At 37.4% G+C, this 17,580-nt stretch overlaps 1 long non-coding RNA gene across 1 annotated transcript; it reads right to left on the bottom strand.

Annotated features, from left to right (window-relative positions):
• Nucleotides 1–473: 473 nt before the first annotated feature.
• Nucleotides 474–17,556, bottom strand: LOC120609061 (uncharacterized). The gene is made up of 3 exons (XR_005654643.1): nt 17,442–17,556; nt 17,125–17,288; nt 474–1,370 (listed from the first exon to the last, which is right to left on the bottom strand). It is a non-coding gene; the product is annotated as an uncharacterized LOC120609061 (long non-coding RNA).
• Nucleotides 17,557–17,580: the final 24 nt, after the last annotated feature.

The following is a 17,580-nucleotide window of genomic DNA, read 5'->3' as shown; positions in this document are numbered from 1 at the left end:
AGAATTTTAGAAACCTATCAGCTAGCTTTCCGGCTGCATCTGCAATGGAAAAAGTGAAATAGAGTATGATTAATTACCCGCTTAATTTGATGAATCAAGAGGCCGGGTTTAAATATTACTTTGGACCTTGAAAGAACTGATTGGAATGTCATTAACAGGTTAACGTGCCTAATTCTCCCTTCACTAAGTACTGTTTGACTAGATCATGGTTTCTCAACAGTGATACACTCTACTGACATTTTGGCTTGTGGGTCATTCTTTGTTATAGGGTGCTGTCCTGTGCTTTGCAGGATATTTAGCAGCATCTCTGGCCTCTATTGGCTAGACTCCAGGAGCATTGCCCAATTGTGACAGTCAAAAATGTCTCCAGACATTGCTAAATGTCCCCCAACAGTTCCAAACGTCCCCGGACATTTGTACTGCACACCGTGAAAGGAGTCATACTCGTTACATAGAGATGAGAACTCTAAGGATACAAATAGTACATTTTTATTCAGGGTGGGAGGATCTACACAGATTAAATGAAAGGATTAACTTGCAATTATTTGGCCAATTTGGATTTCGCAGACAATTAAACTAGTTAATTCAGATCAAAATTTCTTCCTTAGGATTTGACTTATCAGGATTGGCATTTACATTAACTCAATTAGTGGACTAACTACTAGGCATATTTCTCATTTTGGTTTCAGGTTTCAAGCTCAGAAATACTTCAAGTGCAATGATCAGGGCTAAAAGGCAGATGGAGCAGCAACTCAGCAGCATGATTGTGTTTCTTGGGCCTTGTTACTGCACACGCACACACCTATACACACTTATACACACATACCCCTCCAAGGGTACTTCCCACTGGTTTCTGGTCACCCGGTCCTTGCTTTGGTTTTGGACTGCCCCTTTCCCACCCCTGCCCCTGTCTAACTTTATTTGTCCCAACTTGATTTGCTGGAGAGCTTGATGATTAAAAATATGTGCTTTAGAGCTAGACAAAAATGCGTTTGAATTCTAACTCCATGATTTATCAGTCCCTTGTCATGCAAAAAATGGGATGTGTCATAATAATACCTCCAAGGTTGTTGTGACAACTATATGGTTAGGAGGTTAATGCTTCTGCCAACAAGATTCAACTATAGTGCTAAAACAGACAAGGATTAATTTCTCTGATGGAGGCAGCCCGAGCTGGTATGGATGCTCTAGGAAGTCACCAGGAACGAAGGCGCTTCTTATATTTCCGCTCTGCAATCTTTAATGAGTGATTTCCATCCTCCAAGTTAAAAGATGGTTGTTGGATCTCCAGACATGATTTCTTCATTCCCAGCAGGAAGAAGGGAAAGTCCAAAGAGCAAAGGAACTTTTTCAAAAGTGCTTCTCGACTTCTTTTTATTGTCATTGGTCGCACGTGGGAGAAAGCACAAGAAATGACATTTTTAAGGCAGGTACGGTGGCTTCTGGTAACACAGCAGTTTTGTTAGTAAGGAAGAATGAATATTGAATAAACACTATCATTTTTTGACACTTAGAGACTCCCTCCCTCTCTCCATCGAATTATAAGAATCCAAGAACCTACTCGATTCCAGGAAAATAAAGGCGGCCCTAATTTTATGATCATTGCCATCTTTCCTGATGCTTCTTTAACTACATGCTCTGCTGCCAGGCACCAGTGTTTGGAGGTGGGACCCAAGAATGCCACCACAGAAATTTATTGGCCAGAGCCTGTTCTGCAAGCAACAGGGCTAGAGGTTCAGCCTTCAGAAGGACCCATGCTGGTCTATCAGATGACCAGTCACCTCCAGAGTACTGGACGGGAGTAGATCACACACCTTGTAGAACTTGCCACCATGCTCTACCACCCTACTCAGTCTTAAGGAATTTAACTCTCCCATATGGGTTCACTTGTTTCTTCCTGAATCCCCAGAAACACCTCTTTCCCTAATCTGGGACAATCTAAGTCTGAAACCCCTACTGGTCTAGGTTTTAAGAATTCAGGTCAAATATTTCTTCTTGGAGCTGTAAGGAAATTCTGTAAGGAAATTCAAATCTTCAATATACAAGGCTGGGTTGGTTTATTTGGAACAAGAGATGGGGGCACTTACAATAGGGCACAAAAAATTATATTACTGAGGGGAAAATAAAGGATAATTTTTCATTGACCAGTTAACGTCCTCAGCAGTGTAAGAGCAACATCCAATTAAAATGTATTTTCATCTGTGTGGGAGAAATAGAAATTATTTGATAATTATTTGAATTTTAGAATGATTGGAACTTTTTATCTCCTTTTCCCCAATGTCATCATAGTGCTAAAAGTCTAACACTTAATGAGTACTGATACTATTCATCAAAAGGTAACTTTCCTTTTTCCTACAACTACAGAAATAGAAGTCCGTTCCTGTGTGTTAATGTTTAATGATTCATTGTTTGATCTCGAGCTTGTATTTCGCTCTTTTGAAAGAAAAGCCACTTAAGTAATGACTGAGATATGGAATTTCCCAACTAGAACAGTTGTAAATCACTGTGTTCTGTAAAACAGAGTAAGTGTGGCAGACAGAAATGTTGATCTCTCCACAGCCATTCTCACCACTGCCCTGATTACTGTGCTTCCTTTCTTCCTTGGTGGCAGAGCCCTGATTTTGTTCAAGTAACTACCTGTCCACATACTCAGCCCCAGGAGGAAATCGCTGATTCATTACTCTAAACCAATTGTTGTAATTCTATTACTCTTGCTAATGATGGGTTTAACCATGGGCAGCGATGCCCAGTGAGTCAGCTGGGAGGTCTCTTCCTCAAAGCAACACAAATGAAAACTTGCCCCTTCCAATGTTTGGATGTTGTAATGGGAGGCGTGATGACAGTAGCTCTATTTGTGATCCATCTTTTGACCATAAAGAAAGACGTTGGTATATTATGAATGGCATAGCAGAAAGATGAAAGGTGCCCGGGCCTTGATAACATCCTGGAACTTCTGAAGCAACCTTGGACCAGTCTAACTTAGTTTGTAGAATAAAATTTACTGTTTAGGCCACTTACTGTTAGGTATTTTGTTATCTGCCAACAAAGATATCTTAACTGTCAAATGACATGAGATTTTGCTGTGGAAGAAGAGACTGCTAGCTGTCTATACAGTATCTGTTGCCTATTTTTTTTTTCTTATTAACAGAACCCTAAACATATTCTTAGCAGCAAGCTAACCACATTCCCTAGCTTCCCTTAAAGCTAGGGCTCAACTGAAGTGTAAACAGAAATTGATGGCATGTCTTCTGGGACTACTTCCTAAAGGGCACTAACTCAGCCAAGATGCTCTTTCTTTTCCCCTTCCCTCTCTCCTTTCTGGTCTTGCCTGGAAGATGAATGTAAAGGGTGGTACTCTAACAGCCATATTTCACTACAAGTAGAAGTTAAGGATGAAAGCCACACACAAAAGGTGGTAGAGCATCTGATTGACCATGGAACCATCATGCTAGCACTAGATTATCTCTGGACATTTTCTTGTTTAAGCTGCTATTATTTGGGATTAATGATATAGGCAACCAAACTTAATCCTGACTGTTGTAGCTGCTGAATGGCATTTTAAGTGATATTCTTTGAAAGAAATAAGATAGAAGCAGAAGCCTCATTTCTTAGAAGATATATTTTTTTCAAATTTAAAAATTGCCATTGAGTTACTCAGAAAGAGCAAAGAGCTACTCAAATTGTATTTAGTAATTTGATTTTATATTTTTTACATGATCATCCTAAAACCTATAATCTTTGAAGCTGATTTAAAAAGCAAGGAATAGGAGTCATTATAATACTTGTTACTGTGTTTCTGTGAACTTCCAGAAAGGAGTCCAAAATTTGGTGACCAAATTTACTCAGTCTGAACAAGTTTATTGAGCACATAAAACACTGGAGGCATTGTGTGTGTGTGTGTGTGTTTGTGTGTGTGTGTGTAAGAGAGAAAGAGAGAGTGAGAGAGACAGAGAGAGAGGAGAGAGAGAGAGACAGAGACAGAGACAGAGACAGAGAGAATCAGATACAGAACATACATTCATAGAACAAAATGAATGTTTACTGGCAGGAAAGAATATAAAGATGAGGCCAATTTTTTTTTTAAAAAAAAAAACAAAACCAAAAATAAAAAATAAAAATAATTGCCTATAGAATGCAACAAAATAAGCCAAAATGTTAACCGTTCTATGTCTTATAGTTTTAATTTCCTTCTTTATTTTTTTTCACCTTTTCTATAAAGAACATGGTTTTTAGTCAGAAAAAAAACTTTAGAAAAAAATTTGTTTTTGTTGTTAAAAAAAAAATGCAGTTGTTATAGGCGAGGAATTTGGAGCCGAAGCCCTCTACCTACTACGTCCTGGGAATTCTTGGCTTTCTGCATTTAGTTCTCTTTCATAGCTGCTCAAAAATTTTCAGTTGATCATAGTGGCTTTAGTTTCAGGTTTTGAACCTGCTAAAATGCAGATCCAATGGAAGGTCAGTAATTCTTAATCAGGAATGGACATGGGCTTTAAAAAAAAAAAAAAAAAAAAGAATTCCTGGTTCCTATTCCTAGTGATTCTGATTCACTAAGTCTGAAATAGAATGAAGCCATGTGAATCTTTACTCCCCACGCGATTCTGATGTGCACCCTGGGTTTAGAACCATTGCTTGGTTGTTATCAGTTATTTGAATCTTAGTATAAATGAGAATCCAAAGAAATGTTTGTTAGGGAATAAAGGAATATAAAAGGGTGGTAGCACCTATAACTGAAGGGATGTGGGGCAGTTAGCATTGAAGAGAAGCACAAAAGCCTGCGACTTTGCCATGCTCCCAGGGCCTTGCATGCAGAGACTAGAAAGGAACAAAAGTATGAAAATAGGCCTTTGATGGTATTTCAGCTTATTAGGACAATGAAACAGCCAAGCCCATGTCTCAAAGAGATGGAATGTGATGAAGAGAGAGAAAAATAGTTTGAATCTTCTGAACAATGTGAAATCATCTTGAATGAGTCTCATTTTTGAAGGCTTAAATCACGACCAAAGGTCCGGAAAGGGTCACTGGAGACATAAGCAGAGAGTGTGATCTCGGTGTCTTCAGATATCATTAAAAAATTGGGAGATGGCATTAAACATAGGACACTGCTTCTTTAGGTGATTTAAGGGACTCAGCTGGGGCTCATCACAGTCTCAATGCAGAGCCAAATTCTGCTCCGAGGTTTTCATAAATGTCTCACTATGAATGGTGTGTACACATGCCAAGATAAGGCTTCACCTCCATCTTCGTTTATCACTGACAAAGAGAGATAACTCTCGGAGTGATTTTTCTCTTATATCTTGCCAGAACAAAAGAAGATTCATCATCAGCCCTTAATAACCAATTGTTTATATTGGTAATTTTCTGAAGGCTCTTAAAGTTCTACATTCCACTGTGTTACAGTAATTTCTTCCTCAATTTTTAATTAGAGTATCACTACTTGGAAAATGAGCATATTTTTATTGTGAATAGAATCATAATAAATCTTTTAAATTTAAACCCGGAATCAAAGCCCCACTGAGTTAGGAGGAAATCAAAGGATTGTAAAATGTATTTCATTCATTTTCACCTAGGCGATGTGATTCTTCTAATGTCAGGCTCTGCCTGCTATCTTGTCATAATGGGTTGAAATATACAGATATTCAAGATGAGATATTACATTGTAAATTACTAATTACATACATAGAATTCTGATGGTTACAAATGTTTAATGCGCCAGAGGGGAAAATGTCTTTATTAAATATCTTTCCATTTATCAACTTCTAGGACTTATCCTCTTGGATTTACTTTGGGAAGATTTATCCAATTGAAGAATTAATTTTTCAAAAATCAAAGTTAAAGGAAACTAAAGAACTTCTTAAACTCAACAGGATGAAAATTAGAACTCTTCGTAGGAATGGAGACAATCCGATTCCTTAGTGCCCTGGTAAGCCTACATATTTTCTCTTTCTCATCCTTAGAAACAAAAAATAATTCAGAGAAATGAGGCCATCATCAAGTCTATCCAGAGAAGTAATTACCATACTAAGTATTCTCACAGCATACAGCATTGTGGTATTACTGATAGGTGAATGTTTTATGTTATCCTCATTAAAAACTAACATCTTTCTCTTACTGGAAGCATCAAGTAAATTATGTACTTTAAACAATCGCAGAAAAGCTTTTTTTGTTAAGTGCAAGAAAAGGAATGTGTGTTATATACTTCTGGGGAATATTGGAAACGGTGATTCTTCCTTTAGAACAAAATGTATTTCCTTCGACGGCAATTCTTCCGTTCAAAAGAGTGAAGAAAAAGCTGTAGTCTTAAAATGAATCACTGAACACTAATATCCAGTTACAGGTTTTATTACTTCAATTGCAAAAGGCCAAAGACCAATGTCATGTTCTATCACAGCTGCGACCAGTTAACAACATTTTAGAAGAGACCATGTTCCAAGAACACACACCAAAATAATTGACGTCATCTGCAAAGCGAAATAGTATGCTGCAGTCTCTGTCAGCAATCCTGCACGGTGGCAGGTTATAAATAACCTCACGTAGCCTACAGTGCCACTTCTGTCTGCAAAGCAAGCTCTGCTCCACCAAATCGACCTTCTCAATACTCGACTTCACTTACACATTAGAAAACACTGACACGCTATTTAAAAATTTGTTTGTGAAAAGCTGCTAAGAATCTCTCTTTTCAATATCTAGTTTTCAAGACGGTATCAAGTGACATAATCTTTCTTTCCCCCCAATTAAATAGGTATGTCCCAAAGTCGTGTGACCTCCTGCTCTGCATGCCTAGCATAATGCTGGGTACACTGCTCAATGAGGACCACTGACTGATAGATTGTTCAATGACTGCAGTGTGAATTAGCCAGAGTAGGTGTCCAATGCCAAATGAAAGATAGTGACCCTACTTTGAACCCTCGCTGGCAGCTAACCAAGGAATTTACGTATCATCCATTCCAATTTCTGCAAGCTATAATGAAGCATTTTCTGAAACTCGTTAAAGGGAGAAAAACCTTGATTTAATAATGCTGGCATTGTCTTTCACCTTTGCTGTCTTTTTTTTTTTCTCTTCTTTCTTTTGTGCTCACCTTCTCCCTTTCTTTTCTGTTGACTTTCATAAGCATTTTTTTTTTAAGCTGGTACTGAGCTAGGAGCTAGGACATATACAAAGAAAAAGATGTGTTTTCCCCTACAACCTGCCTCAAAGGAGCTTCCAGTTTAGTGAGCTACCTTTTATAATAATGAGAGCTCTGTCCCTTGCACATTTACTTCATTCCAGATGCATTTTACACATTGTTGTATTTAATCTTCATAACAATCCTGAGTGGAAGTTATTCGACCATCCCATTTTACAGATAGGAAATAAAGCTCAGAGCGATTAACTAACTTGAAAGAAGTCACACAGTTAGTAAAAACCTGGAATTCAAACCGGATTTGTTTGGCTCCAAAGCCAGTGTTTATTCCACAATAATATTTTGTTCCTAGAAAGAAAAAGATGAGCCCTGGGTTGGGAATATTTACCACTGCAGTAACAAGGGAAGTCATCCCTGAAAATGTGCATCTCAGTCTGACTGCAATTCACAAAGGCAACACTTAAAGCACATAACGGAATCTAAAGCACAAAAGGCTATGGTTTAGGTCAGTGCTACTTACAGCCTGATCTACAGACCAGTGCTAGTAGATAAATTATATATTATAAGTCTGTGATGAGATAAATACAGAAATTGAGAGTAAGCACTTAGAAACTTTTAATAGCAATTTGTCAGAGATATGATAATGTTCAATAACATAATATAATAACAATAATGTGGCATTATATTTTGCGATTTTTAAAAGTTTAATTTCCCAGTAGTTCATTTTTATTATATTTTACAAAAGTATCAGTCTACCTGGACTGGGCATTTTTAAAAAATTGGTCCTTCACCACACATAGTTTGAGAAGCACTGGTTTAGGTTATTCTGAATATAAATATGTAAAATTTAAATCATGTTAGCAATATATCAACATGATTTTCTAGGCACACTGCTAGGGTACCTAGAATAGATCTTTTCTCTTTCCTGGACTGATAAACTGCTTACTGACTACGGGGCCTGATACTGTGGGATTTGGGATCACAAACCGGTTGAGGGTCCTCAATTGGTCCTCCAACACCATGCCTGGGACAAAGGGAGTTTTCAGGATGTGCTTGATGCACATGGAATGGAACAAATAGTGACCAGTGACCCATCAGGTAAAAGTCTCTGCTGAGTTTTAATTCATATTTCTTGGTGAAAAGAGAATTAAATGTTGACACATCATCAGTAAACCTTCCAGTACTTTTGATCACATGGCTTAGTGACAGATGCTGAAGATACTTTCAAGTGGTGCCATTTACACACTATGTTGATTGAGAGTTGTGTTCTTTGTGAGTCTATCAGGGAATAATAAAGGCTGTAAGATTATCTCAGAGCTCTTCTGTGGGTAGAATATAGACATAGAATTTGGTACTTGGAAGAGAATCTTGGACAATTTACGTACCCAGGAATCAGAATGGGTTTATTCATGACTTCTAAGGGAAGTCATGCATTTAAGGAGCTGGTTATTGCAACTGGTGATTAAATGCTGCTGCCATTAGAAAACGTTATTTTATGCACGCTTTTAGAAGAAATCTTGCCGCACACCCCGAATGATAATATATGTAAGATTTCAATTGCATGTGTCATTCTCTTATTTTCAGAGCTGTGTCCTGGCCATGAAAACATCCTGTGCTAATAGTGACACCTTAACTGAAGTTGATAGGGTTGATTTTCTGCTGGGTGGTGACAAGCATGAATCCTTCATGGAAAAATCTGAGGAATCGTGTCGCGTGGCTGGCCCTGCCCCCAGATGCCAGCAGTGAGAGCACAAGACTGCTCTTTTATCTGTGACTAAAGAAGCTAACAGGATGACTCAGAGGCCAGGGGAAAACATGCTCTAGGGACTTCTTCTTTCAGCCCTCTAAAATGCGAGGAAGATTAATGGCCGGCAAAGTCACACTGCAGATTATAATTCTCTTCAGGCAGGTTACGAAGGTGCACTGACAAACTGTGAGGTGGGGGAGATGAGGAGGGAGAAAGGCTATAGAGCTGCTTTCAAAGCCATTCATCAGAAAAGAAAATCTCTCTCAATAAAATGACACCATGTCTTAAACTTCATGTCTACTAGCATCCCTATCAGTTACGTGCTGGAGTGTGAACTAAATGTGCCTTCACAGTAATCAGAAAATAGAATTATGTACATGAAATATATAAATATTAGATACATATATTTAATAAAACAAGCTGGCTTGTTTTAAACTCTGAAATAAATCAGGGCTAAAATTTCACATATGGGTCTGCTTGTCTATTTGATAAATTACACAGACTGGCAGCTTTCTGAATACCATAAGTATCCCTGCCTTCTGATAAAATATGGAATATTTATTTTGTAATATAGATAGCAGGATCTCAATATTCTAAAACCTATATATCAGAGAGAGATAGAAAGACAGAGAGATGTTCTCCCTGGAATATTATCAAAGATAAATTTGTTGTGTATGGTGGGGTTCAGGACACGCTACCCTAAAATATGGGCATGTTTGCATATTGAATATCTTATGCTGAAGGAATGTGGGAGAATGTCAGAGGCAGCAAGGTCACTCGGACCTTCCCCCTGTCCCAGTCTTTCTCCCTGAAAGCAGGAGATAAATCTCCCATGTGAAAGGTCCCCTCCCTGTACGAAAAGGAAGAAAGATATTCTTATCCCCAGAAATGGGAATTTGGGACTGAGAAATCCATACAAACAAACCTGGTTAAACCAACCTTTATCTTCCTAGCTACTACTTCACCATTTACTACGCCTAGCTCAAATCGCTTTGTCTTGTCAGTTCTTCATAAATTTATTGTTTCTTTGTCTAAAAGGTATAAAAGCTTCCCGCTCTGATCACTTCTTTGGGCCTTCATTCTCTTGTGAAGGCTCCCATGTACGTGTAAAAATTCCATAAAACTTGTAAGCTTTTCTCGTGTTAGTTGGTTTTTGTCAGTTTAATTTTTGGACCCAGCCGAGGACCTTAAGAGGGTCAAGAAAAACTTCTAACGCTCCTACAGGTGGGATACAATCTTTCGCAGGATAAGCTAAAATACGTTAGTTCAGCCATCGACTAAGGCATCATGGTCAATCCACCAACCAGATGTGAACTTTTAAGTTCCCATCTTATAGTTTAAGAAACGGATCAAGGTCCAGCAACATTGAATCTGAGTATGATCTTAAATGAACTAAGAGAGAATCGTTTCCTCTCCTTTCAGAAACTCTGTGAAGTAGAAGTAAATTTTATTTCTGGGGAGAATGACCAGGGCATTCATAGTTAGTTAGTGCTTGTTCAAAGTAGGAGAGTAGAATAGGAAAAAAAAAAAAGAAAAGAATATTGTGGATGTAAGGTGTGGGTACAGGTCAGAGCTAATTCTCGAGTTTCCTATTATAAAGTCTACAGAATAGTAAATGTACAATACCTGTTATTCAATGTTAAATAGTAAAGAGTAATTTTAGGATTCCATACTCAAGCTTTGCTTTTTCTGAACTGTTTTTCTATACTGAAGGCCAACCACAAGAATCAAGAAATTTTGGAGGCAAGGCATATCAGCGTAATCAAGAAACTTATGCAGATATGCCTTGGCTCTAAAAATAAGAACATATTTTTATTCTCTAACTTGGCCAAAACATTCAAATGTTATTTCAAATTGTAGAATAGATACCGAATCAGAGATCAGGAGAAAGATATCCAAACTTTCTCAAAAAAAAAAAAAAATCAATCTTACATTTAAAAACCTGTAAAATATTTAAAAGGAAGATCATGATTTTCCAAATTCAATTAAGTAGTAATAAGAAAGGTTGAGGCCTTCAAGACTTCTGAGATAACGAATGACATGGGGGTAAAGCCTTCTTCCTCTGCTAGCCTCTAGGCACAGTCCAAGCTAAAAAAGAGGCTTTTCATTCAACCTAGTAATGAGAAACATCCATCACCTCTGTCGTGAGTCCAGCCTTAAACCTTTCTGTAAGTGGAGAACATTATTAAATGTTTAAAGAAAACTGAAGTCACAGAACAACATTCCCCTGGCTTATGATAGCATGGATTAATCGATGAAGACAATTGGTACATTATCTTTGGACTGTGAATATAGAATGGTTTTAAAAATTCCAAATCCTCAGGGCCTACTTAAAAACTGGTATTGATAACACTTTCTCAAGCTGTTTACAAATGACTATATTTGCAGTAGAGGTCAATATGAAAGTATTTCGTGTGCCTATCCCAGAGCAAGTGCATAATAAACATTTGGTGTACCAATGAATAAACAAATGAATGTCAAACATAAAAACAATCTGATCTACTGCATTATTTTGGCAGCATTAAAGACAACATTTGACTGATCCCAGAGTAGTCTGTTTTACTGTGTTTGTAACTTACCTAATCTTTATGATCATAAAGTTTAGTTTACATTAAACTATAAATATTTATATTATTAATGCCATTTAATATTTAGTTTACATTAAACTATAAATATTTATATTATTAATGCCATTTAATAAAAATTCAATATTAATAATTGTATATACTGGTTAATTTTAAGAATCTGTTAAATATCCTTAATATACCTTGATAACATTGTGGATGTATATTGTACGGAATCAATATTCCCTGTGAATAAATGTTATGAGAGCTCAGGAGTAATTACAGGGATCTCTTATGGCTTCAAAAAGCAAAAAATGTCAAGTAATCTTATTTTATACATTGCGAAAAATCTCTATCATCTCATACATCTTCCTTCATCATGTTCCCTCTTGTGCACTTCTTTGCTCTTTAAAATTTCCACATTTCTTTAACCTGAACTCCTACTTTGGGGGAGGGAGCTTATACTGCTTCTTTTTGCTTATTCATATGAAATTGTGCTCTTTAGACAGAGAGGTCATGTGAGCCAGCTAATGCATTGGCAGGTGAACTAGTTTTTATTGCCAAATGAGTCAGTTGAGATGGGAACATTAATTTATTTGAAAGGATATGAGTTGACAATGCCATAAAGAGGTATTCGTATAGAACAACTGTCAAGAAAATGTAGGTTGGGTATTGTATGATTTGGCAAGCGTCAGAATGTCCATGTTCACAAGTGTCTCCCTCTCTTCATCTAGACTGTTTCTTGGATTCCTCTGTTAAATGCAAATCCCCCTAGAGAAGCAACGCCTTAAACTATTATCAGGTGTTAATATTAGATTAAAATTGCTGACACTCAGGTATTTTATTTGACTCAACACCATAACCTTCTTAGGGATAGTTCATCAGATTGCCTTGTTGTTGAACTGAGGAGAGAGAGGACCAGAAATCTTTGAGACAGGGAAAGAGCTGGAGTATGAAGTACTGTGTAGAGTCAGCCATGTCATCGGGACCTGATAACCTCCCTCATTCCACACATAACAATTCTGTTACAGCTTCTAAGATTGCACTAGCTGTTCTGGTGGCCATTTTACATTGCTTTCATGTAAAGCTCAATGTAGACTGAAATCCCCAAACTTTTTCACTCAGGTTGATTCTAACTCATGTTTTCTTTGACTAGCCCTTGAAAAATGGTTTTTAGCATCGTTAGTCTGGGACTTAATGTTTAACTCTGTAAAAATTCATTTAAATTCAGCTTAACTCTCTAACCTATCTGTACTCGTTAGTGGTTACTGAGTACAGGTTAAGATCATAGACTTTGGAGTCAGGCAAACTTGGATCCTGCTAAATCTAACTGCACTTATTAGTTGTTGGACCTTCAGCAAGTTGCTTATTCACTTCAAAGAAAAGACCAGCCTTTGACTGGTTCCTGAGAGAGAATCTCTGAGCCCTAGGCATATTCTGCCTGATGAGAATGTTCCAGTATGTCTGAGGCCTTGGGCTACGCTGTATCAGTTAGACAAGATAGTTTATACTAACGAGATGACTTATGGTGAACATCTATTTTCGTGTGCCTGAGGAGGCCTTAGGCCACACGGTATCCCTTTGACATCTGGGGGTTGGAAACTAAGTAGCTATGGTCAGTCATGCTGGAGTTATAAGCCCAATAAAAACCCTGGACACCAAGGATCAGGTGAGCTTCCCTGATTGGCAACAATTCACACATGTTGTCGCATTTCATTACTGGAAAAATTAAGCACTGTCCTTGGGACTCCACTAAGAGGATAACTGGAAGCCTATGGCTGGTTTATCTTGGCACCTTCATCTCATATACTTTTTCCTTTCATTGATTTTAATCTGTACCCTTTTATGTAATAACCTGTAACCACGAGTATCAATCACAGCTTTTCTGAATTCTGTGAGTCCTTCTAGCAAACCCTGTCTGAGGTTTGGTCTTGGGGACCCCAACACATCCAATGCTTGCTCTATGTTAGCTATATACCCTTAGTCAAATGACCTCATCTCCTTTAGTTTCATTTTCCTCAATTGAAAATAGGGATGACGATGATGCTAATGATAATAATGATAATAATAATAATAAATGGTAATAGTAAATAATAATAATGGCTACCATGTGGTGAAGTTCCAGCACCCAGCCTAGCCTTCATTTTCTCCACAAGTATAACTTGAATTATTAGCAATTCTAGAAAGTAAAGTGCCAGCACACAGCATATTTATATTCAACAAAAGAGTTCCTGTAAGCAATCTCTTTTGCAAGGTCTCACATCTCCCCTCTCCTCTGACCTCAAGATATAATTTTTAGACTAGGAGATCTAACCTCAATTAGGACAGAGATGTCTAATATTTTCACCTCTCACTGACATCTTTCTCCTCTCATCAATTGCTTACTATTCCCATTTTCATCCAAAAATCATTCTCCTTGGTAGAAAAGTCAGGCAAAACAAGAGCTTTGCTTGGGCATTGCTATCCTATTGGCCTCAGGCAGTAAATCGATCTCTTTCTTGATCATCTTTAAAAGTTCTTTTTTATTTTCTTTTAATATCTCTGGAATTTTTTTTCCGTCTTCCCAGAGGATTTTAGGTTTTCTGGCTTTATTCCTACATGTCTGTGATACTTTCTAGTATTTGTCTTTTATTATCTACCTTTCCTTCAAAAAATCTTTGCTTAATTTAAAAATTTATTTTATTGCTACTATTTTTCCTAATTATAAAAGAAATATATGATCAAATTTAAACATTAAAATATTTATATCCTAGAAAGTAAACTTTATTAGAAGCCCACCTCTATAGAAACCATAATATATTTCTTTTAACTACATCAGCTCACAGCAGAGTTCCATATTCAACCAACCATTAGTTTCTTTAATTATCTTCCCTATTAAGATAATTCCTTTTTTGACAGTTTTCCAGCTCTCTCAAATTTCATGCAGTGAAACATGCTCATCATTTCTCCAAATTTAAAAAATACATATATCTTTCTTAAGTATAGATTTGAGCATCCCCAATTTTCTCTTATTGGTTATCAAAATAACTTTTTTGTGCTTCAGTTTAAAATGAGAAACTAAGACTATATGGTTTATAAGTTTATATCTATAAGCACTATGAGTTCTATGATTCTATCATTTATAAGAAGTTGTACAGATGAGCAACAAGAGGAAAATTAGTAAAGAATAACTTTCCCAAGCATACATGCCTATGACAAGGATTAAATAAGTGCCCCAGGAATGCAACCATGGGAGGACCCAGTGGCAAATCTGGAATAACACCTGAAAGTCTTATTGATTTTTGAGTCTTGTTAATTAACAACCCTTGAGGGCACATGAGTAGTTGAGGACAGCATGGCAGTTGGTCTAGAAAGTTGGAGTCTTATTACATACCATGAGGTAATCTTATTCTCTCTTTCCCTCAGTTCTATACATAAAATGAGATAAAAGCATTTGAGACCACATGAGGTAAGCGACCCTTGGAATCTACATCTAATATTTTATGTGTTCGGCACTCTACTTCTCTGAGAACTGGCATTAACTCCCCTCTATCTACATAGTTTCTGCTGGAGCTTCCATGTTTGTTCATTCATTTATTCAACAGCTATTTATTGAGTGCTATACCTGACACTATTCCAGGCCCTGGAGATATAGCAATGGGTGAAACAGACAAAGATTTCTCATGGAGCTCACATTCTGATGGAGGAAATATGTCAGTAAACAAAATAAGTAAATATTTGGTATGTCAGATAAAATATGCTTTGGAGAAAAATCAAGCAGGAAAGTGAGCAAGGAGAGTACTGTGGTTGAGGGATAAAATGAATGAAGTGCTACGTTCTGTAGGTGGCCAGAATTTTTTTAGAATTGGATCAAAACAGAATGGTTTAAACAAAAAATGTGGAATGAGGAGTAGACAAAAAAGCCTGTTAAAATTAAAACGGAAGAATGAAGACTATATAAGAGAGTAGCATGAAAGGCAGATGTGGGGAGAGAGAGAGCGAGAGAGAGAAAATCAAAGACAGAGAGAACTTCCCAGGTTTGCATAGTATTCCAGTGTACTTCTGATAAATCACGTTTTAAAAATCTTTCTGATAAATCCTAAGTTGGTATGAATGAGTTCCTGTCATTCGCAACCAAAGAATCCTAACTCATACATGTATTAAGTAATACAACTTATAAATTCAAGGCTTGCCCAAGGTAGGAGCTGTTGGTTAACTTGGAAAATTAAAGCTTGGTGCTTCTGATGCCAAGAACACAGACATAATAGCAGAGTAGAATTAATTTTGCTGTTCTCTAGCATTCCAGAAATAAAATGTGCAAAAAATATCCATTTTTTTGTTTGTTTTCTTTTCATTAAATTAATGCTGATTCTGCACTGGGCTTGTGGAAAATTCAAATAAAAGCATTATTTCTCACACCTAGTTATGCTCTCTGTCCACTGCCCCCACCCCAGAGTCCAACAGAATTAGGGAAGCTTACTGATGCCTAGACAACTGGGAAAAGGCTCTCTAATCTCCAAGTCATCACTGTTTAAGTTTATTTGAAACTTTGTCTTAAAGTCCCTGGTTCTCTGCTTGTATGGCAAGAAGAAAGCACAGAAATCTCTGTTGAGGCTAAAGAATGCTTTGTTCTTTAGGGTACAGCCATCCTATCTGAAGTCATGCCATTGGAAAAGGGAAAATCCTGAAGCAGGCTCAAGTATCCACTAATCATGGGACCTGTCAATCTTTTAGTTTCTCTCTCCTTATTCTCAAATTCATTCTTTTCTCTCCTATCCTCCACGGTACCCTCATGCATGTTTTCAGTTAGCTTAGGCTTTTTTTTTTGTAATTGACCACAAGAGTAAGTGACTTCCTTCTAGGAATTTCTGCATTCCACCATGAAAACCAATCACCCCCAATGATTTTTTTGGGCCTTTCTTTTTGTGGTATAGTATGCATAACATACAAATTCCCATTTTGACCATTTTTAAGTGTCTAGCTCTGTGGCATTAAGTACATTTGCACTGTTGTGCACCCCAAAGGCTTAATTAGAGTCTAGTAATCTGATTGAAATGAGGGTGAAATATAGGAAGAAATAAAGTCTTTAAAACATTGCTCTGTCATGTATTTGTTGAATGAATGGGGCAAGTTCAAATGAGATCCCACAATTGGTGATTCTGAGCAGCTAAGTGGCATCATCAGGATACTAGATATTAATGTTCAAGAGGATGGTGAGGAGAAAGGGTGGTTGTAAGGAAATTTGAAGAAACAATGAAGACAAACTTTGTCTCACAATATTCATACCATTTAATGTATCTTGAGCAAAAGGAAAATGAAGAATTTTTCCATATTCTGCCAATGCTCCTGAATTCTGTTGAGGAGTGAATAACTTCTAGAGGGGCCTCAAATAGTGAGTAGTTTAATTTTATGAATTGCAGTAATGCTTTTTTGATGTCTGAGCAATGCGTTATAATGGGAAGCAATTCACATACAAGTTAGTACTAAAAATCTTAGAATTATTAAGAATTATACATGGGTTGTGCGGTTGTGGGGTAGACAGGGATGCATGAGGTGTATCAAAACAAACCCAGCACTGGCTGGGCCTAGAAGTTTCTCTTGGGAACCTGAAGAACTTGTCCATTTATTCATTCCCAAATAGTTATTTAAGCACCTACTATGTGTGAAGCACTAACAGACAATACAGCAGCGAACAGGTAAATAAGTTCCTCACCCTAATACAGCTTACATTCAGGTGTATTTTAATTCTGAACCGTGAATCCAAAAGCACGGTAAATTGAATGAAGCAGTGAACCAAGGGAGGCATGGTTCTTCACCAGCCGCAGTAAAAGTCAGAATTATAAATTTTCTATTCTTGGATGCTGGGTCTTCTTAGTTCTGGAAGAGAGTAGGGACAGGCGGCATGTGAAGAGATTTCTCGCCGAAAATATACATAGACTTGGTGTTAGGGTTGTGCAACTCTAAATTACACCTCTGGCACCGAACTAACATCACCTAAGAAACAGATAAGATTATAGAATTGCTACTTACTCCATCAGAGCCCTCAGGAGGCACAGCCACCTCTCAGCCAGCACAGGAAGGCTATGGACTACAATCCCCACAAGCCCTTGCGACCGCATTCTCACCCCGTCCGCCCAGCTTCGAAGTCTGGGAAAGATGAAGGGATGCC

The sequence above is a fragment of the Pteropus medius genome, unplaced genomic scaffold (genome assembly GCF_902729225.1).
Source record: "Pteropus medius unplaced genomic scaffold, Ma_sr-lr_union100, whole genome shotgun sequence".
NCBI lineage: Eukaryota > Metazoa > Chordata > Mammalia > Chiroptera > Pteropodidae > Pteropus > Pteropus medius.
This window is presented reverse-complemented; position numbering and strand designations above follow the sequence as displayed.